Consider the following 23,871-nt stretch of genomic DNA (forward strand, 5'->3'; position numbering starts at 1 on the left):
ACATGCCGATCACTTGGCTGAGAAAGAAGGGAAGGCCGACCGATGGAGCGGCCCTGCTCAATTTCTCAGGGAAAGGAACAAAAATCTATTTGTAGGATACATAATAGAACTATCAAAACCACAAGAAATCAGCTACATAAATTTTGAAACATGAGTTATTTTATTTTGCATTATGCCAAAAACCACATTTAAAAACTAAAGATATAGAAACAATGACAATACCAAATAAAATAAGTACATCAGTCATCTTATAAAAGAACCTACCACTATGACACCAAAGTCATGATCAAAGTTATCTGTGACATTTTCCCCATTCCTACCATACCCCTCTGTCCCTACATTTATTCTAGGTTACATAGTATTTTATCCCTAAATGGCCCTCTAATTCTTGGCAGCTCACTACATGTACTTGAGCTTACAATCAGATGCTCTGGATCTTTTAGTAACATAAGAAAAACAATATGGGTTATTTTGTGTGTGTGTGTGTGTGTGTGTGTGTGTGTGTGTGTTTAGTTTATATCTTAATTACTAGTTCCTTGATCTGTTCCAATGACAAAAAAAAGTGTTTTTATAAAATTACTTATTATTTTATACTATTATGATTTTTTTGAGACAGTGTCTCACTGTGTCACTCAGGCTGGAGTGCAGTGGCACAATCACGGCTCACTGCAGCCTTGATCTCCCGGGCTTAGGTGATCCTCCTACCTCAGCCTCCTGAGTAGCTAGGACTACAGGTGCCCTCCACCATGCCTGGATCATTTTTTGTATCTTTTGTAGAGATGAGGTTTCAGTCGCCATTTTCCCCAGGCTGATCTCAAACTCTTGGGCTCAAGCCATCCGCCCACCTCGGCCTCCCGAAGTGCTAGGATTACAGGGGTGAGCCAATGTGCCGGGCCCAAAAAGTGTTTTTAATGTACCATATGTCTTTTTCTTTGAAATAACATTGTCATTATATTTTTTTGATATAATATAATGATATAACATTGTCATTATATATTTTTGCTACTATGAAAGTATATTCTAAATAAATTATAAAATAAAATATCAGGCCTGTCAAAAGTTATGTCATTTTTCCCCATTAATTTTGAACAGAACTTCTGTTTTATAGTTGGGCAGCACACTTTTTGTTTTCTCCATCAAGTGGTATAGTACACGAATCGAAAGATTTGAGAAAAATTCGATTTCACTCAAAAGTCAGTTGATCATTTATTTTGTGTTTTCTAAATTTACGAGGGGCAGCACAAAATAAAACTAACATTTTTAGACATCTTATGTCAATTTTGACGGCCACATAATCAATCCAACTCTAAGCTGTGTGGAATAATCACAGCTTTGATGCTTTGGAGTGCAGAAAGAGTTTGAGCATTTTCTGCAAGCCTTAAGTACCCAAAGATGTGTAAACCATCTGTCTGATATCACCTGCCATGAATTGAATGGCTGTGGTTCTTCCCAAGTGCTGAATGAAAATGAAACAGCATGACAAACATGTCTTAAGGAAATTCTATGAAACATGGTCGCTTTCTTAGAGGAGAAAAAAAAAAAAAAAAAAGGTTGATTTGAAGATTTGGTTTTCAACTAATTTTGATGTCTTTATTGACAACGAATGGAAAACACACTGCGGTTGGAATGGGAGAGCTGAGTTAGTACTGAGTCTGCCGCTAATGGTATGCCTGTATCATCTAACCTGTCTCAGCCTCAGTATCATTGAGGCACCTCAACACAGAGATGGCTGCCCTTTTCCAGATGGGAATAGCTAATTGATATTAATACATACATTTTACTTAATTGGAGTCGTCTCTTGGTTGGTTTTTGTTTTAGAAATAAAATTAGGTTTAAAATATCTAATGTGGAAATCACTGAATAACTTTCACAAATTATTCTGATTTATCTGAGATGATATGGAACAAGGTGCCATCACAAAATCATGAAAAATTTTTTTAAAATAAGTAGTCTTTTACCTTCTTATTTACTTATCAAAGGCTGAAATAAAGAATTTGAATCTTGATCAAAAGAAAGTAAAAATGTCTCGTTGAAATTCCCATACCGTTGTCTCTAAGTCCTCGGAAGACAGGCTAGTTCCAGACTCAGCTTTTCCCCTACAAGGGAATTAGGGTTTGCCCAATATTTGGGTAGGCTGAGAAATTAAAGAATTTAGTGAGTTAGAGTTTCTCATGACTTCACTGACAATTTTGCGGTTAAGAAACCCCTCATAGTTCTTTGGCAGTTCTCTTTTACTATTTTTGTTCTCCTTTTTTGTTCTCTGTGAGCTTATTATACAGAGTTCTTACATAATTTTACATTCATATTAGAGCAGACTTTAAAAATTAATTCTTACTGATGCCTTGGTGTGGAATATATATATTATTAATGATTATATGCACATTATAATTTATTAAAATACATAAAATTTAATATATCAAATTTTCTTCAGAGCTATCTTTGCAAGGACAAAAAAGATATGAAAAAAACTTAGGAGATGATCTCTTTAACTAAAAACCAAAAAGCCTGTGGGTGAATGTGTGCGAATAAAGCAAATACATCCCTTTGTTAACCAGTAAAAAGATTACGGTTCAGTATATCCTATATGAGGAATAAACTGCAGAATTCCAAATCTGGAAGGGATCTCAAAATCATTTATTTGGAAAATATTTATGGAGGGATTCTATGAATCAGTACTCTGCTTGAACCAGGAACCCATGGTCACTTCCTCGGGGCTGACAGTCCAATGTGGGAGGCAGATTTTTATACAAATAATTATAATACAGTTATATACAGCTGGTGATTGTCTGAGGTTCATAAAAAGTATCAATTTGTTCTTCCCAGGGAAGGGAGAAAGAGGTAAGATTTGGGGAAATTTCCCTGAGGAAGTGATATTGGAGTAGGTTTTGCAGGCTAGTTGGAATTCAACTGGGGGCTTATGGTGGTGGTGGTTGGAAAGGGGTTGGTAGGAAGACACATTAATAGAGACACATTAGTAGAGACACACGGAGCAGGCCGGGGTGGGGGCGGCATGTGTGCAGATGCAGAGACAAGAAAGAGCGCGGGGAGTTTGGGAGCAACGACATGAAATTCATTATGGGTGGACATCACCCTGCACGGAAGGGAGTGGTATGACATAAAACTCGAAAGTTAGGCAGGATAGACCACTGAGGACCCTGTACTACACATGAAAGTATGCCATGGATAGGGAGTGTTATGATCAACGTGAAGACTGGAAAGATGGTGGCAGTATGAGGGTGGACAGGCAGGGAGTGACCCTAGAGCAGTCGTTTTCAAATGTTGTGGCTTCAGGATTTCTTTCTACTCTTAAAGTTATCCGTGAACCCAAAGAGCTTTTGTTTATGGGAAGTCTTAGCTATCCATACTTACCATATTGAAAATTAAAATGAAAAAATGCAAAAATTCTTTTAAACTAATAACAAACACTTGTATGTTTATACAGACAACAGATGGTTAATGAAAACAACTGTATTATTCAAAACAGAAAAAAATTTAATGAGGATGAATTTGTTTCACATTTAGTCAAATATGTTTATGTCACTTAAGAGAATACATTTAGATTTTCATGAATGCTTCTGTGTTCAGTCTGATGGAATATGTTGTTTTATTGAAATATAAGAAGAAAATTTTCACATATTTGTGTGGCTGGAAAAGGGAGTGCTTTAATTGCCTTTCCAGGTAACTGTGAATATCCTTCTTTAATATCACACCAAAACTCTACAAATGGTAGCTTATTAAATTAGTTGTGTGAAACCAAAAGTCATATCAATGAACTTTTGATCTATCTTGTCCTTTGAATAGGTCTTTTAAGTAATCATGCATGATTTTGTGTCATCATGCATGGATTATTTGGAAAATGGCACGTTGTTATGAACGTCTTCCAAATTTAGGCAAATTTTCTTATATAATATCCAAAAATCACATTTGTTGCTATCACCACTAATGTCATGAGAAAAGTTGTAATGTATGGGTAGGCTGTCAAGCTCCCAGTGGCAGGTAAAAGTTTTCCCCAAGTCCAATTTCCTCTTGAAAGCTCCAGTTTTAACATTGACAACAAATGCTGTTATTTGCTTTTCCTGAAGTGACAGGCCTTCCCTTTGTTCATTTTTGAGAAAACGTGTGCCAAATACTCAAGTCTGAATAACCATAGTTTGTCAGTTATTCTTTCAAGTGAAAATGGTGTTCCATGAAAAAAAGAAAAGTGGCCTATTCAGCTCCTGACTCAATCACACAAGTGCTTTTCCTAAAGACAACTATGGCACTTCAGTTTGCAGTCAAATACTTTATATATTCCTCCTATTTCATCATACAGAACGTTAAAAATAGGGATTTTTAGGGCTGTGCTTGAGCAAAATTAATATGTACTGCTTCATCAGAGATGTATTATGTGAACTGGCATTATTTTTCTTACTGAGAGTGTGGAGCAATGAAGAAAACACAGACTACGCCTATAGTTTGATGCTACTGCACTGAATCCTGCTAAAGCATTAGCAGTTTTAGCACATGCCTATTGCTCTATCAGTGTGAGTGCCAAAACTGAAAAAAGACAAATGCCATTTTGGTATTATTATGAAAGTAGTTTAGAACTCAAAGCTCCCACACAAAGGGCCCGAGGAATCCCCAGTTGTCTAAAATCTATACTTTGAGAACAACTGCCCAAGAAGAAAGCAGTTAGACACCACTAAGTAGTCAAAAGAAGAGAAGTAAAGGATCTGACAATAACTCTGGTACCAAAAGGCATGAACTTGGCAATCAGAACTGGATTCAAGGCCTGACTCTGCTGCTGTGTTCCTGAAGCTTTTTTGTTCTTTATAATTTCCCTAGCTGTACAATGGAGATAATCATAGTTCATACTTTATAGAGCTAATATAACATTTAAATGAGAAAACACACCTAAAAGGTGAGCACAGTGCCTGGAATACATTAATAGTAGGTCATCAATAAGTTAGGGAGGAAAACCACAGCCAGTGGAGTGTATTTAATGCACAAGTATAGAAGACAGAAAAACAATGAGATTTTGTGACTGATTTGATAGGAGATTTGAATTAAAGTTATAGGGTTAAGCTCACTTCCAGGTTTCCAGCTTAAGCCACAAATTGACATTAACCCAATAGAGAAATGGAGGTTTGAAGGCATGATAATAAAGTCTGTTTGGAAACTGTTCAGTTTGAAATAGCTGTGAGATATCTGGGTATACAATTAAAATATGGATTTGAGACTCAGAAAGCTGTCTGGGCTGGGGTAAAGTTGATTAAGAAGTTACTGGATGAGTCTGGGCATGGTGGCTCATGACTGTAATCCCAGCACCTCAGAGGCTGAGGCAGGAGGATTGCTTGAGCCGAGGAATTCAAGGCTGCAGTGAGCTATGATCTCGCCACTGCACTCCAGCCTAAGCTACAAAACAAGATCTTGTCTCAAAAAAAAAAAAAAAAAAAGAACAGTCACTGGTTGAAGCTGAAGCTAAGAATATGCATGGCGTTGCCTAGGGAAAAATGGTGAAAGGGTGATGAGTGAAGAGACAAGACTCACACAGCTACCAATTTTTAAGTAATGGGAACATAGAAGATGATAGGCAATGAAGTTAGAACAATTACCTAGATGCCAAAGAGGAATTTCCAAGATGCTAATTAAAACACCTACTTGGGATTTAACAATTAGTCCAACTCTCTGCCTGTAAAATAAATGAAGAACAGTCCCAAAGAAGTTAAGTAATCTCCTCAAAATGTTTACTGACAAACACAAATTATGACTTTTTCTATTATAGTTGATGTATTTGTCTTGAATCTTACTATTATATGATTTGCTCTAAAAGATCTAAGCTGTATATAAATAACTACAGAAAAATAGATTTGACTAGTTCATTTCAGTTTTCCGGTTTCACATGCCAGTGTACTATGATGCTAACAAAATCTTATGAAAGTACTTGAAGCCAGCCAATACAATGAGTACAAAACTAATATTTGTTAATGAATCAGAATCTAGAAAAATGGCATTGTAAACATTTAGGATATGCTGTGGCATTACTAAGGAAAAAATTTTTTTCCATTAGTCATGGCCTATGGGTTCTCACCTTGCCTAATTTTCCAGAGCAGCAGACAGTTTGGCAAATTGTATTGGTCCACAACCTGTAGTATCAGTAGCGTCTCTCTTTCCCTGTCTCTGTCGGGATTTTTATGATTATGTTGCAGACAAAATCGATTAGTTCTGGTCTGTTTCCATGGAAACAAGATTGTGTCAGAAGGCTGTAAATTTTTCATCTTTATGGATGGAAAGTTGCTCTGTGTCATATAACTTGAGACAGAACTAAAAAAATCTGCAATGCATTTTCATGTCTTTGAGAAGGAGAGTGTGAATTGCTGCGAAGGACTGGGTCCATTACTGAGGAGGGATGCTGTATTTTCTCGGTATCTACAAGAGACTATTCTAGTAAGGGTCTAATGTAAAAGACCAGATTGACCAACTAACTACCTAACTGTTGAAGAAAATTAGTTAATTTTCCCAGTAAAATTTTCACTTAAGGCTAATGATTGTCTGGTAGTTACCAATATTCTCAGGCAGCATATGCGCCCAACAGCATAAGATTTATCAAAGGCATACATAGAGCACTCAGCACATTATAATGATAACCACTGGACACATTCCAAGGCAGAATTAAATACTATTTTCTATAATTTCAATAGTTTTGAAATAATACCTGGTTGATGTGTCTCCTTAATCGGGTGGCTGTGAAGATTGAACAATAACACACAAAATTCTGTTGAATGATTACTATGTCTCAGACACTGTCATGCAATATATGCATGCTAGCCCATTTAATCACTATTACAATTTCATGAGGTTGATACTATTATTATTTCCACTTTAAAGATCAAGAAACTTAGGTGCAGGTAGGCTAGATAAGCCAAAGAGCCAAGATTTAAACCTGTCTAGTTAAAAAAAAAAAAAAGCCTGGGTACTTAAGCCTGCAAAATGAGAAGATTCTTGGTGTTTGCTGAAAGAAAATTAGGATAAATCACTACCTTACTGGGAGGTTACTATGTATAAAGCCCTGTGTCAGGAATGAGTGGCATCATCTAAGTGTAGCAATATAGTCCTCATCTTTATTTCCACATAGAAGATAAAGCAAACAGGAATGAATTAATAACAAATATAAAACCCACATCTACATTCACATGTATGCTACACACTTTGGAGTTATTTAATGATAAATTAAAAGGCTAGGCTACCTTCTTCTATGTCAAGTACCTCTTGCTCTCAATGTATTGTCAAGGAAATCAGCATTACTATTAGTCTGAATAAACCTTTTGAGAAAGTAACTCTACAGCAAGGGTAACACATGTTATAGCCAAATACAAATGAAATCTAGACCCTCTTTATGTTATTGTTCCGTTTCTATTAGCTAAACACATGATTGCCAACATGTGCTAACTAACAAGATGATCTATTTCTGTTTTTCTGTACGCGGACTCAATGTCATGGCTCTGAAAAAAAATAGCTTAGTAAAAAAAGCATGAGTTCATCTCTATCTTCAAGATAATTATCCTGGAACTAATTAATTTTTAAGGGTTGATATTTTCTGTGACTTCATCCTTATCAGATAGTTATTAGCTTGAAGAGACAACTGCTAACTAGTAACAAAAATTAAGTCAACATTTTAAAGGACAAATCAGCATCGTTGGGTTTATTAGCTTTTTAATGTTTCTTTTAAATGCTTGCAAAGTAAACTGTGTGTTTGACTCCCCAGTATTCATTCCATTCCAGACGCTTCCTTCAAGCCCCTTGCTAATCTTTGTTTAAAGACAAGGTATATGGTCTAATTCTGGCCAAGGAAAGGTGAGGGGTCTTCAGTCAAGCGGTTGTTTGTAAAAAGTTTCTTCACTCCCAAGAAAGAGAACAAAGAGAATATAGCATTTTCTGTCCTCTGGTCCCTTTTCTATTGGGATAGAATACATGGCACTACTTCAACCAAATTAAAACCAGAAGAGATGCCAATCTGAGGGCAAAGCTGACACACTGAGGGTGGCAGGTCACAGAGACATATTTACCCCTGGGCCTTTGACGGTTCACTCAGCTTGTGGACCCAAACAACCTCTGCACTGCTTGTTCTGTTCAATAAACGTCTTTCTTGACTAAGACAGTTTTAGACAGTTTTTCTAGTTAGTTGCAGCTGATACACCAAATAAATAAATAGTCTTTGGTCAGTTCAAAAACTTGACCAATCGAGAAGCCAGCTCACAACCAAGTACTCACCACATATTTGGATGACCTTTACCCCATACAGTCAGGTGAGCTGTAGATCCAATTACCAAATAAATATAATAAAATTTAAAGTAAATACAATCCAGAGTAATTTACTAAATACACAGGATGAATGTCTCTTTTAAAAGAAAAATATATAAAAAACTGAGTTAATCTCTCTTTCTTACATCAATAGCCTTTGGCATCGTTCCATCCCCTATGTCATCTCTGCTATGTCTCCCTGTATATATTTGCCTCATTGGAAGAACAAACTGGTAGAGGAAGGAAGAAAACCCCCTTCTGCCTTCTTTTGGTCCTGATACAGCTGTTCTGGTTAAATGTAGAAACTTTATTTTCCACAAAAACAAATTTATACCCAGAAGTTGTGTAGTTACCTTAGTCACAGCACCTTTTCCCGGAAAAGCTCCAGGCCCCTTCTGTGAATTATCTCATTTATTCTTACAATATCCCTAGAAGAGATTCTTTGCTCCTTTCCCAGTAAGCCACTCTACTATGAATCCTTGACAGATATCTCATCCCTGACAAACCTTGACGTGGCTTGGCTTCAGCTTTCTTGCTCCATGATCTGTGTAGAAAGAGAATACAGGTGAAATTAGCCTATAATCTTTGACATTTGGCATAGGGGTGCTCTGGCTCTGTGTCTGGGTTTTATTCCTTTTTTTTTATAGCCCTAGATCGAGAAAGCAGGGATGATGCAAAGCAGGATACTTAAACCCTGTTAGAAGCATGCCCTAGCATGACTTAGGAAGAATGGGACCAGGAACCACTGCCAGGATCCTAGGGTGGGGACAGGGGCGCTTCCTCCTTCTTTGGCAGCCTTGATTCATTTACTCTTTCTGAAGGCATGCTGGCACTCCTGAGCATCCTTCTGTTCTTCCCTCTTGCTTCCTTCTCTCCTCTTCCCTCCTTACATCTTCCCCTTTGCTTCTTTTCCTCAAATACCTCAAACACCAAAGAGGTAGACTAGTGGAACATGTGGTTCACATTGGTGTTGTAGGTCATTTTCTAGTTCCTTTTCCTCTCCACCTAAAACCCAGTTTGATAGGCTTACTAAAATAAGACAAGAGCTTCTAAGAGTATATTTTAGATAAGCTGAGGTAAAAAGCCTGCATGCTAAATATTAACCTAAATGTAATAACCAGATGTCATACTCCTTTCTGCTATAACCAACAGCAATGGCTTAGCAGAGTTAAACCAATAATAATTATTTCAAAGGGCAATATATATAATTCTACAATCAGTAATTAACATTTAAAACAACATTTACTGCAATTCATTTATACAATGCTCATAAGCCAAACTAGTCATGAATTCTCACCAGTAAATTTCCCTTGACCACTTACCGTAACAAAAAAAACATTAAATCTCACTTTTACAATTTTATACAAGGTCTATAAAATCTTTGTCTCCAGATGAACTCTCTACTAAGCCATCGCTTTTTTTTACTCTATTCTGTTACCAGAGTGATGGTTTCAAAACACATACCCTACCCTTGTTCAAATCTGTCAGTGGTTCTCAGTGACTCAGAATCACTTTAGCAAAGTATGGAAGTGCCTTTATGATCTGGCCTGTGCCTCTCCTCTCTTACCTCTCAGTAAGTGGTAACAATAACACAAATGCTAATGATAATACCCATCAGACGCACCACGCATCAGAAATTGAGCAATAGATTGTTACATAAATTTATAATCATTCAATAAATGTTAGTCCCCTCTACTTCACAGCCTTAAGCTTAATAAATGTTATTTCCCTTGTCTTCATAGTACACAAGTAACTAAGTTTTAAATACTTTGACCTTCAGCCTGAGCTATAATGAACATGATGTTAAGTATGTTAAACAACCAAAACATCAATTTAAATACCTTTTTAAAACATTTGAGAGCTTTCTGCTGGGATGTGGAGGGGCTTGAGGTAGGGAAGTCTGGATATTGAAGAGCGAGTAAGGAGGAGCAGAGGGTAGAGTTTGAGAAAGCATCCCAGAAGTTTCTGATTTGCTTGAATTATCTTTCTTTTTCCTATCCTTGTGAAAATTACTGATTTACAGATTGGAGAAAATGTATTTTATGGCCTTGGCTTCAAACAGGAGAGAGAATTTTTGTTTGTTTGTTTTTAATCCCAAGTATCCATGGGAAATCGCAGTGATTCCTTCATGTGGATTCATCCTCCAATTTAGGCCACATACTTCAAACTGTATTATATCTTAATAAGAGTTGCATGTCACTCATGTTTAAAAGCAGCCCTGGTTTACAAATTAACCATTATATAAAATTGGACTCTAAGCAATTCTGAACTTCAGTGAGCGTAAGAATCGCCTGTGCGGCAGGGCGCGGTGGCTCATGCCTGTAATCCCAGCACTTTGGGAGGCCGAGGTGGGCAGATCACAAGGTCACAAGTTCGAGATAGCCTGACCAACATGGTGAAACCCCGTCTCTACTAACAATACAAAAATTAGCCGGGCGTGGTGGTGAACGCCTGTAATCCCAGCGACTCAGGAGGCTGAGGCAGGAGAATCGCTTGAACCTGGGAGGTGGAGGTTGCAGTGAGCTGAGAATACACCACTGCACTCCAGCCTGGGTGACACAGCGAGACTCCATCGCCTCTCCCCTCAAAAAAAAAAAAAAAAAAAAAGAATCATCTGTGCTACTTGTAAAAATGCAGATTTCTGGATTCAATTTCTGGAGATTCTGAAAAAGTAGATCTGAGGTAGCGCACAGGGATCTGCATTTTTAATACACTCTCCAAGTCAGTTTTGTGCAAGCGATATATAGACGATTATTTGAGAAAGGATGCTCTGAAGGAATGAGTAAAGAATACAATCTGAGTGCTTTTGGTAATCAAGCCTAGAGTTTATCTCTAATGTACCCAGTAACTAAGCAAAAAATGGAAGCATATTGGATCACATGAATTTTGTTCTATTTTAGGAAAAAAACACATTTCCTAAAAGCTATGTATAAAAAGCAAACATTTTTCAAGAACTGAACTGAAGGGAGGAAAGTTTTAGGATATAGTATAAAGGACATGAGGCAACACGCTCAGCAGACATCTTAAGTTTAATTTTGCACAGATGCGTACAAGGTTCAGTCGAAAAAGTCTTTCTCTGATGGCTGCAATTAGTTAAACTCAGTGAATTTCATTTAGAAGGTGATGAGATAAGATGGTCCAGAAACTTTGCTTTCAGATGACCTAATACATTGATTGGATCTGGAGATCCCCCCAAAATGGTTAGCCTGCATTTGAAATTATCTTAATAAAATTTCAGCATTTTAGTAATTTAGGGGAAAACCTTCAGTTTTCAAATAAGGAAGTGATAGCTCAAACAGCATGATAGAAACACTATCCTAAAAATGCTAGATGTCACCAGTTGAGGAATCTTAGACAATTTAAATCTTTAATTTTATTTTTCTTAAGCCGTTTCTACTTAGTATTGTTATTAATGCTTATGCTAATATCAACAATTGAATATTCTAGAGGTAAGTTTGTTTGTATTCTCTTTTGTGGTTATTTTAGTTTATCCTGAACATTTATTTATCCTTTAAGATCTTCTAGTTCCCAGTGTTTGTAAATTTTTTGTTTTACTATGGCTCCACTATTTTTAGCATCATTTTGCATCTTTACCCTTTGTTTCTGGCCATGAATGCAACTTTATTTTCTTTCAATTGTTTTTATCTTCCTTTATACTGATGACATGATATACCTGCTTAAGAATTTTCCAGGTTACAACCATCTGTGTCATGCAGCAGGCTGTAAAATTCTGGCTATTCAGCATTTTGCGCAAGAACAGAAGCAGATCCAAAGGTGGTCATGGAGGAACTCACAAGCTTTGCCATGAGGAAGGGACAGCTTTCCATCTGGGTGGGAACCTGGTTGGCTCTTCGACCTCTGTGAAGAGGTAACAGCCTCAATTACGATCTGCTCACTTGGTTTTAAGACTTCAGGTCCCTATTAAAGAGGTAACTTCAAATGGGCAAATCACCAAGATATCATAGGGTGAAATACTGGAATGTTGTCTAGGAAACCAAATTGTCTATTCAGTTCTTAGGGAGCGCCAGAGATTCTCCTTGTAGCAACTTTGACCACCTTCATGGTGGTCCATGTTAACTTAAAGTCTGAGACTTCTTTCTTTGTGTTGTATAAAATTCATTTCTTCCTTTAAAAACGTTGGGCTCGGGAGACTCAGAGCTAAGTGTACATTTTGAAACAGTAAATTCATTAGCATACAGTCCTTAACAGATGTATCACATACATTTTCTCCATTTTCCTTGTCTTGAGATGCCTATTGCACAAAGATATATTTATATATCTTTGAACCTGGGAGGCAGAGGTTGCAGTGAGCTGAGAATACGCCACTGCACTCCAGCCTCAGTGACAGAGTGAGACTCCATTCCCCCCACCTGTGCTACTTGTAAAAGATGCAGATTTTATATATATATATATAAATATATATATATTTTATATTTATATATATATAAAAAACTTAGCATCACTTTTTAAAAGAGGAGGGATATAATAAATAAAAATAAAATTCTTCTATGTGATTTAAGACTTTTTCATTCTTTAGCATGATTCTATACTTCTTATAAACCATTTTTTCTCAAGGACTATACTTAATTTTATAATAAAAATAAATATTAAGAAATGAACTTGGAAGCACTGTATCCTAACATTGAAAATAATCTTTCAGGCCATCTAGTTTCACCAACCTAATTTAAAGCAGTGGTTCTCAAAATTTAGCATCAGAATCACCAGGCTAACATCTTGCTAAAACACAGATTTCTGGGCTCCACCCCAGGTATATATGGGTGGGACCCAATTTTGCATTTCTAACAAATGCACAGATAATGCTGATGTTGCCAGCCCAGGAACCACACTTTGACAATACCGAGCTTATAGAATCCAGAATTTTATGGATTTTTTTTTTCGTATTAGTGTATTTTATTTTTTATTTTTTATTTTTTTATTTTTATTTTTATTTTTTTTATTTTTTAAATTTATTTATTATTATTATACTTTAAGTTCCAGGGTACATGTGCATAACGTGCAGGTTTGTTACATATGTATACTTGTGCCATGTTGGTGTGCTGCATTGTTTGTTTTTTTTTTGTTTTTTTTAAGGTTAGAAACATGTATACTGCATATACAAAAATTAATTCAAGATGGATTAGAGACTTAAATGTTAGACCTAAAACCATAAAAATCCTAAAAGAAAACCTAGGCAATACCATTCAGGACATAGGCATGGGCAAGGACTTCATGTCTAAAACACCAAAAGCAATGGCAACAAAAGCCAAGATTGACATATGGGATCTAATTAAACTAAAGAGCTTCTGCACAGCAAAAGAAACTACCATCAGAGTGAACAGGCAACCTACAGAATGGGAGAAAAGTTTTGCAATCTACTCATCTGACAAAGGGCTAATATCCAGAATCTACAAAGAACTCAAACAAATTTACAAGAAAAAAACAACCCCATCAAAAAGTTGTCGAAGGATATGAACAGACACTTCTCAAAAGAAGACATTTATGCAGCCAAAAGACACATGAAAAAATACTCATCATCACTGGCCATCAGAGAAATGCAAATCAAAACCACAATGAGATACCATCTCACACCAGTTAGAATGGCAATCATTACAAAGTCAGGAAACAACAGGTGCTGGAGAGGATGTGGAGAAATAGGAACACTTTTACACTGTTGGTGGGACTCTAAACTAGTTCAACCATTGTGGAAGACAGTGTGGTGATTCCTCAAGGATCTAGAACTAGAAATACCATTTGACTCAGCCATCCCATTACTGTGTATATATCCAAAGGATTATAAATTATGCTGCTATAAAGACACATGCACATGTATGTTTACTGCGGCACTATTCACAATAGCAAAGACTTGGAACCAACCCAAATGTCCATCAGTGACAGACTGGATTAAGAAAATGTGGCACATATACACCATGAAATACATGCAGCCATAAAAAAGGATGAGTTCATGTCCTTTATAGGGACATGGATGAAGCTGGAAACCATCCTCAGCAAACTATTGCAAGGACAGAAAACCAAACACTACATGTTCTCACTTATAGTTGGGAACTGAACAATGAGATTACTTGGACACAGGAAGGGGAACATGACATACCGGGGCCTGTCATGGGGTGGGGAGATGGAGGAGGGATAGCATTAGGAGATATACCTAAGGTAAACGACGAGTTAATGGGTGTAGTACACCAACATGGCACATGTATACATATGTAACAAACCTGCAGGTTGTGCACATGTACCCTAGAACTTAAAGTATGTAAAAAAAAAAAAAGAAATATGTATACTGGGCATATCACTTATATTTTTGTGGTTTCTTAAAGATGACAGTAATAGATTCTTCAGTTTCATTTATTTATTCATTTGATGCCCTATGGTGTAATTTCCCTGCACCTGGAACCTTGAAATGATTTACAGCAGTATTACACAGAAGCCTGCAATCACTTTCAGTCTCCCTGCTGCCAGCCTGACTCCCGTACAGCCTGTTTTCACCTCGCCAGTCAGAGTGATTTGAGAATATAAAAATCAAATCATATCTTATTCCTCTGCTCAGAAGCCCCCAGAAGCTACCCAGAAAAAAAGTCCCAAATCCTTGCAATTGCCTAAAAGGCCTTATAATCTGTCTGACCTTTTGGTTATCTAGGGGAAGGCACCTCCTTCTATTCTCTTCCTCCCTCAGTTCTCTGTAACCAAACTGGCTTCCAGCTGTCTTCTGTACCTGGAAGCACACGCAGACTATTCCCCCATTCCAGTATGCTCTTCCTCTAGAAAGCTGAATGGCTAACTCATTTATCTCCTGCAAGTCTTGGCCAAAAGTTTACCTTTTTAAAGAGAACTGCTCACACTTCTCCTCTAATCTCTTATCTTGTTCTGATGTTTCCAAGTCACTTATCATTTTGTTAGGTACTATATAACTTACTTATAATGTTTATTATTCATTTTATGTCTCTCCTGGGTAGCACAGAAACAACACAGGGGCTGGAATATTTGACTTTTTGGGGTCTATTTTCCCCATTGAATCTCATGTGTCTAGAACAGTACACCCACATAGTAGTGCTCAATGAATACTTTTTTAAAATCAATGAATTATTTAATTTTGGTTTCTGAAAAATTTAATAAATTTTTTTTAGATGTATTATTTGGAAATTCAGCCCAATCTTTAGAAACTCACATATTCTATCTATGGCAACATATTTTATAATAGCAATGTCTAGAAAAAATGAAACTGTCCACTAATGGGGTATTGATTAAGTAAATCAGATAACTTTGTTTTATATTATATAGATATTAAGATGATAAAACATAAAAAGACTCAATGCAGGAAAAACAAAGCCAAACTCTGTAGGCACCATATTTACTAATTATGTAGCCTTATTTAACCTAGAACAAAATACATACATTAAAGTCCTCTTTACCTCAAATATAATTACATAACTATGCCAAGATTACTAAACTCTCTTTAAAACAAAGCAAATTGAAGACTGAATACTTTTCCTAAAGTATTTCCCACTGCAAAACATCTTAGAGAAGTAAGAATGATAACAGAGAACAGGGATTAAGCACTTGTCACTTATCAGGGACTGATTACTTCATTTAATATTCACAACAAATATGTAAGATAAATATGATTTTTGTTTGTATTTTTTAGATAAGAAAACAATAAGGTTCAGAGGGAACAAGTAACTTGCCCAAGGTCACATGACTAGTAAATGTTGCCATCAAATTCTATAATTTTTTCTTTGGAAAAGTTAGTCAAAGCCTCTCTACAATGATCTTACCAATGAACTTCTCCAGCTACATCTTACATACTCTGTATATTTTCATTCCCTAAAAGACTCCAGCCTCTGACACCTGGCGTTCAAAAATGTTCACGCTGTCTGAAATATCATTGACCACCAACTGTCACCTGTTAAAATCCTACTTGCACTCCTAGGCTCATCATACCCCAATTCCAAGTCAGAAGTCGTTTTGCCTTCCTCTGAACTCCCAGAGCACACACATGTTGTCTAAAATTTTTACAGTAATTATATATATTCTATCTTCTGTTGTTATTGAAGATGTGCCTTATTGCTTCTCCATTTATTATTAAATTCCTTGAGGATAAGGGTGTATTAGCTACCCACCACAGTAAGCAGGACATTATTTGATATATGTTGAATACAACTGCCCAAAACAAATCTTACAAACATTCTGTCCAATATGGTAGCCACTGACCACATGAGGAACTGAGCATTTGAAATGTGGGTAGGTGCCAAATTTCGAAATGATGATATTTAGGACATATCATCTTAAATAAAATATATCATTAATAAAAGTAATCTTATTGTTTCCTCTTTTTTGATATTAGAATCTAGAACATTTAAAAGTACATACATGGGACTCATTATATTTCTAATGCACAGTGCTTTTTTCAGATATACTTGTTCCCTATTCCATCACTCTCCTCGAAGGGATCAAACCCATGAACAAATGCATGCATTAAGCAAAAGGAGAATCCCCTATTCTGAGATGTCCTACAAGGGGGAGGGGGCTCTCTCTGGATCAATAGTTTTTCTATTTTATGTAGTCAGGTTGCTGCTTTTGTCTTTCGGTCTAAGAAACACCATAGTGAAAAAGCTACTTTATTCATAAGTGAACATTCTCTGTGTGTGTGCGCAGAGGAGCAGAAACCACATGCAAATCGGAATATAACAGAATTACAGGAAGCTTTCTATTTTGAAGTACACTGGCAACATGACAAATATAAAGCAAACAGCATTCTCCGAACAATCCTTGATCCTTTTCCTACCTCAACATCAGCCATAATAGAGAGCCCTATGTTGCCCTCAGCCACATGTCTCCTACTGCTTGCTGGTACCATGTGCTTTAGGCAGCTTCTTTCCAGGCAAACACAGACTGTTTACTGACTGTAATCAAAATGACAGCGCACTGTTTTCACAACTGAGTGTTGAGAGTCGACTGCCTTTTTCACTTGGCAACCTGAGGAAAATTGAGAACTGGGAACTTGAGGTATGACTTACATTACTTTAAGATGGCAGTTTTGACTACTCCACATGTTATCTGTGCTCTGTTGAGATTTAAAATACAGAGGATTGGGATTTGTCCAGCTCAGAGCAAAAAGGTTTTAATCACTGCTTCAGATGGGTGCAAATGGTAAACCACACCGGAGCACAGGATGATTTAGGTGTGTCTGAAGTTCAGCTGCCATTTGATTCTTCATCAGCAAAAATCCAATCACATAAAGAGGACTTCCTCACTAAGCAGGCCCCTTAGATACACGGTTATAGTGTTACAGAGTGGATGACTCTAAGATGGTGCCACAGAAGATAATGCAATATACTAGAAAAACATGCCCTGCCCTTTCTTTCTTAGAAATGAGATTTAATGAAAAGATAAGAAAGAGGAAAGCAGAAGGAGAGATATACGAGTTGCAAATCAGACAACCTGTATTCTAGACTTGTCTCTGCTATCACTTGTGTGATATATTGAACACTCACGATCTCAGATGTTTAGTGTCTATATGTGTAAAAAAGAAGGGAGAGGTGGGAAATTGACCAGTTAATTTGTAGCACCTCTTTTATCACTAAAACTCTAGTTCAGTGTCCAGACTTTGGTACTCTGTACTAGACTTACTCCAAATGTTTCTCCCTTCTGAGAGAAACTTCTGAGGGTATAGCAATACCCTTATACCCTGAATGTGGGTCACTAAACCTTCTATAAATCATGTTCCTGAGGTAGGTGTGTCACATCTATTATAGGATATATTCATTTTTAGAAGACTTTAGTGAACTAGATGCTTGCATAGGTCCTCTCCAGCCCCAATTTAAACTGTTTCTTGATGAATAAATAATATAATGCCTTGAGTAGAATATGACTTGAAGATCAGCTGCTGAAAAGAACTATCTCTTGAATCCTTTCTAACTGTAGATATTCAATTTTGTACACATGACATCTCCATGAAATGGTAATATAAAAAATCTCCTACTGATAAATTCCGTACAAATTGTAGTTAACAAAAAACCTAGAAACCTTCAAGTCTGGTTTTCAGTGAAATATGACCAGTCACTTGGCCACATCTCCCCCAGAAAGGGCCCTTTGAAATAAAGAAAAGATGAAAAAAAAAAAAAAAAAGTCTTTCCTGGGATCTGAATTCAGGACCCAGAGAATCTGTGTTTTTCCTTCAGCCTCTAAGCACATCATTGGCACCAAAATAGAGCAAAGGACTGTGTGCACTGCCCTGATTGAGGTGTGGATGATGCCACTCACTGCAGTGGGGAATGCAGAGTAAAAGGTCTCTGCACATAAGGACAGGAAGGGGATGCTGTTCAGTGCTCAATTCTTTTGAGGCTACAGGAGATCCAGAATGCCACAGGTAAGAGAAAATTACATATGATAAAAAATTTTGTTTTAAACAGGGATTGTAGCAACCAAACTGCTGAAGACTAGCATGGTCTGTCTGTCTTCACCCTCCAGAGGATAGAGGATCTGATAAATAAGAAACTGACTAGTGAGGGCAGTAATCCTGAGGAAAAACCTAAGAAGAGGTGAGATGGAAGATGCCAGGAGGGAGAGATGCCCTGCCGTGTGCCTGAACTGTCCCCTCAAGGACATGGAGGATTCAGGATCCTGATAAAATTGCCAGTGCAAAATCAGACATTGAGTTCATTCATTCTTCAAGTGCCACTCCTCTTTAAAAATTAACAGACTTTATTTTTTTAGAACAATTTTAGGTTTACAGAAAAGTCGATCGGAAAGTATTGAGTTCCCACATCAAGTGCCTTTTTTAATGTCTTAAATATCTGTCTTCAAAATTTTTATTCAGAAATAAATTGAGAGAATAAATAGAAACGATTTTGTTAAGTGTGAAACTTCCCAAATCTAGCTTTCTTGAGGGATATGGATTGTTGGGGGAGAGGAGGAAGTGTATTATTTTCTGATTAAATTGATCTCATAAAGTGTTTTCTGAACTGGCACCACTATAGATTTAATGGGATATTTAAAAGAAAGGTGTCTTACAATGACTCAGGATAATTTTAAGATACTGAGTAGAAAACCATACCTTACAAATGCATAAGAGGGAGCTGACTATTGTTTTCATGGTGTATCTTACCTCTAGTGTCTATTTGCATGAAAATCTGCATCTTGATTTGGATGTACTCTGCCACTTTTCATTTACCTTCATGCATTACCCTTTCCTTTTCAAAATGTACAAAGTGCTTCTGAATAAGGAGTTGGAATGTTTCCTCAAAAGAATCTAGTTAGTTCTTACAATTGTCATCTGTTGGTAGAGGGGAATGGTTATGTCAACCATAAATTATTCACCCTCTACACAGATCATGTTATTTAAGGTGACCCTTCTTCATAAAAGCATTCCTTCCCTGGTTCAGGTTTTCATTCTTATCAATAGCTTATTGGTTTCTTATTTATATTTTCATTGCAGACTTCCCAAAAACTTTGTGTATAAAGGTTGGTTTTTTTTTTTTGTTTTTTTGTTTTTAAGTAAATGATCCAATCCCAGTGGGAGGACACAAGCACTGTGTCACACACATCCATCACAACCCTGGCCTCGAACATGATATTGTATTTCTTCTGTTTATCACAGAAGCACCAGCGACCTGCCTCAAAATGTGGATATTCTCATCTTGAGATTTAACAGACATTTTCTGTAATGAGAATCATTTTACTGACCACTTTGGCAGAATGTTAGAGATGGGTGAAGAAAACATAGCTAACTATTAATATTAAATGATGATCCTCTAGAGAAAAGACTTTAGGATATAATCTTCTCTGAAGGACCTGTAGAGGATTGTCCTCTATGTCTCCTACTCAGCTGTGGGAAACCAATCCGGAACAGCAACTGGGGTGTTAACCCAGGAAATGTCTCCTTAAAAGCTGACTCATCTTAGGAATGAGATTCTTTTTAAGAAATGCAATTAATTATTAATTTCGCTCCACTATTAGATTAATTCACTTCTTTCGCAGATATACCATTTTCTGAAAACTATCTTTTAAAATGCATTTTGGTTTTAAAAAATATGTTCATTTACAGAATCTGTCTTTCCTCCAAATCTGCCTAAATTGCAGTTTAAAAAATTTAAAAATCAAAGTGTTTTGCTTTCAACTGATGATTTGGAGATTCAAAGAATATCTTTCAGCAGACCTACTCTTATTTGATTCTTCAAGACTTAGTTCTCCAGGTAGCAATTTATAGGTAAGAAATAAATCAGTGAGTGAATCTATGGTTGCACAAATCTGAAGTTGTGGATGCTCAGCTCCAAATGTGTACATTGTTTGCATGGTTAGCTTGCAAAATATTCCATAACCAGCAGCTGAATCAACTTTCAAATATACTTGGGATAATAAATTAACAATTTCAAATGTAAAATTATTTAAACACGTCAATAAATGCCAGTGTGTTCAACTAAGGGAGAAATGGACAAAAGCATATTTTTTGTTGCTTCCTTAAGAATTTGCATAATATCTTTACTTAACACATGCCCGCTGGATAGCACTCTGAAATTATTTTGAAAAGCATTTGTCAACTATCATTCACTTCCCTAGCCAAGTTTTCATTGGCTTTGGTTATTTTTCTCTTTCTCTAGTCAATTGGTTTTTAAACCTGGCTACACATTTGAACTACAATTGCAGGGCTTTTAAACAAATATTGATACCCAGATTCCACCTCAGAGAATCTGACTGAATCGGTTGAAGGTGGAGCCAAGCATTGCTCTTTTTTAAAGTTTCTCATGTGAGTCTAATGTGCATCCACAGCTGTGGGCCACTCTCTGAATCAGCTCATAATGTTCTACCTCTTTTTGTTTTCTCTCAGTATGTTTGCACATATCTTTCTCTTTAGCTGTGTTTTTTTTTTTTTTCTCCTGACATTTTTATTGGTGAGGGCCTATAAATCTGTTTTTTGCTTCTCTCATTTTGCTTTTTTCTTCTTTTACTTCCTATTTCCTGGCCAAGAAGTTCTCATTCCAGGTATATATCTTTGATTTGTATTCTTATCCAATACTATTCAGGCTTTATGTCAGTGTAAGAGAACACAATATGATTGTGAATTATATTTTTGCCTGTTTTTTCCAATGCTAATTTAATAGTTTACATTAATTTTTGGTATAAATATAAAAAGATCAATAATAGAACCTAAGGCTATTGTAAAAAAGCTGATATTAAGGAAGTATTTATTTTAAATGTAATTATTATTGGCTATGACAAAAGACAAAACATTTTAGAATTTTGAGACCATACAGGTCTCAAGGACATGTATATATCATATCAATAATATTTTTCCCTTTCAGAGGTAAAGGATCACAATGTGTTTGTCCTAAATTTTAAACTTTAAAAACAAGTTTCAACAGTGTTTAAAGAACAGAGTGGAAGTGGGAATATTACATATTGCAACAAATAGCATAGCAGAAACAAGATATCACTAGCAACAGAAAATAGCAATAGAAAAAAAGAAAAAAAAATCAATGATGCTAAGTATTGTGGTGATGTTAATATTGGGAAGAAAACTAGAAATCAAGAAGGTAATGCATAGATTCAAGGACTTGAAATGAAACAGACTGAGCCTAGACTGGGAGAAAAGAGATCTGAGTACCAATGTGGCTGTGCTTCTAAATATGGTCAAGTGGTTTCCTCTCCATGAGGTTTGTTTTCCCTCACTGACAAAAGTACTGGTTTGATTGGCAAAAGGAGAAAAAGAAACTTTGCAATTCCTTGGCAAGATCCTGCCTATACATGTGTTTTATTGAATCTATCTGGTATTATAAATACTTTGAAATAGATGACTCCGTTTAACAACAGAGGGAAATCTTTACTAACAATTTGGATTTTTCAGCTTCTTCAGAGAAGTCATTTGATGTAACAGTCTCCTAGCAGTGAGAAGGCGTTTTCCATTTTTAAAAAGGGCATGCATGCACTTTCTAGTTCTTTAGGCCCAACCGGAATGGCTTCACTGCTTTCTCTTACCTACTTTGCCCATGTAGGAATTTATGTTCGTTTCTTCTAGAATTTATTATTTAAGGTCATGACCAACCATGATATAAGTTCCATGATATATTTTCCATGAAAATGCTCAGAGTACTTCGGAACATGTTTAGTTAGGCATAATGAAAACAACTTATATGGTGAAAAATAAATGTCACAAGCAGAAACACCAAGGAGACAGAGAAACTGACAAACAGGTGACTAGTCCTCAAATAGAGGCTTAAACCTACAAAATGTGTCCTATTAAATCTTATGCAAGAATATATTGGACTCTAGACCAGAAGTGCAATGTCACTCCTTAGAAATATGAATTGGAATTTAGTGAATTATTCCAGTTCAAGCTCTTTCTTGGGAAAGCAAAAGGACAAAATGTTCTGTACAACCAAAGTAAGAATAAAGTATATTCTGAAAATCAGGAGATTAAAATTCCCAAAAGGGAGCTTCTTGGCAGAAAATGGTCAAAGTTATTTAAAGAGTGACTTTGAATTCACCCATTGAATAAAACAATATTAAACCACTATTTAATAATTAAGGGACCATCATTTCTCTAACTTTGCTCCAGCACAGAGTTTAATCACATGAAGGGCTCCCTATATGCAGTCTCCAAAAAAATGAAAACCTAATTCAATTCTTACAGAAATAACTCCAGATTTCATAAGTTTTCTCTGAACTAAAATTCCTGAAAATTCATTTATACAACTACACCCAGCATATTTTTATATGTGCTGTATTTTAATATTGTAAACTTGCTTGTAAGTTACCTTTCAGTTGTTCTTTATATCCTATGTAGGAATTATTCTTTATATCCTATAGTTTTCTTTATATCCTATGTAGGAATTATTCTTTATATCCTATAGTTTTCTTTATATCCTATGTAGGAATTATTCTGAAATAGACAAGACCCAGGGCTCTCCTCTCAGGCAATCCTAGATCTTGGGTAAAACTTTCTTTAAAATTATTTCCACAATGTCCTTTATCATTTCAAATCCTTACAGGAAAGAAGTAGGATATTTAAAAAAGTAACCAAAAAAAAATACTTGGCACATTGAAACTTGTGGTATCCAGTTAAGTAGGTATTCATATAAATTTTAAAGAATTCATCTACTTTAACAAATTATATGTCTGATGTAGATTCAAATTTTAGGTATCCAAAGAGCTGGTGCCTATCAGGAAGTTAATAAAACGAAGTATGTCTGTGCTTAGCAAAAGAGCAAGATTTTATTTATTGCTGTATTATTAAGAGGAAACACTATTCTGCTCCGAAATAGGTGCCTGCACTTGTTATTTCCCATTAAAATATAAACAAAGAATGTGTTAATTTCATCCTAGAGTGAAAAATATTTTCAGGTAAAGCTGAACTAAAAAAGTAGCTTCTCAATCAAAGATACATGTGTGAACTGGCAATATAAAGCAAGAATATGATTTTCTTTCTTCCAAATTTTCTAACTACCTCAAGTTAGAATTGTTCAATCTACCTCAAGAAGTAATTCAGATGTCAGGTTCTATATGGATTTGCCAGGAAAGTTGTTTATGAGGTAAAACGTAAGCATGAAATTTTGAAAATGAGAGCAGTTAGAATTAAAATTA

The 23,871-nt window shown here is 36.1% G+C and overlaps 1 protein-coding gene across 1 annotated transcript in view; it reads right to left on the reverse strand.

Annotated features, from left to right (window-relative positions):
- SCN3A (sodium voltage-gated channel alpha subunit 3) overlaps nucleotides 1-23,871 on the reverse strand; it is a 116,014-nt gene that overhangs the window by 88,262 nt on the left and 3,881 nt on the right. Inside the window, exon 2 of the mRNA XM_015110270.3 lies at nucleotides 8,634-8,824. The gene's annotated coding sequence lies outside the window, so the exon portion shown is untranslated. The remainder of the gene's footprint in view (nucleotides 1-8,633; nucleotides 8,825-23,871) is intronic.

Source organism: Macaca mulatta, chromosome 12, assembly GCF_049350105.2.
Source record: "Macaca mulatta isolate MMU2019108-1 chromosome 12, T2T-MMU8v2.0, whole genome shotgun sequence".
NCBI classification, from domain to species: Eukaryota; Metazoa; Chordata; class Mammalia; order Primates; family Cercopithecidae; genus Macaca; species Macaca mulatta.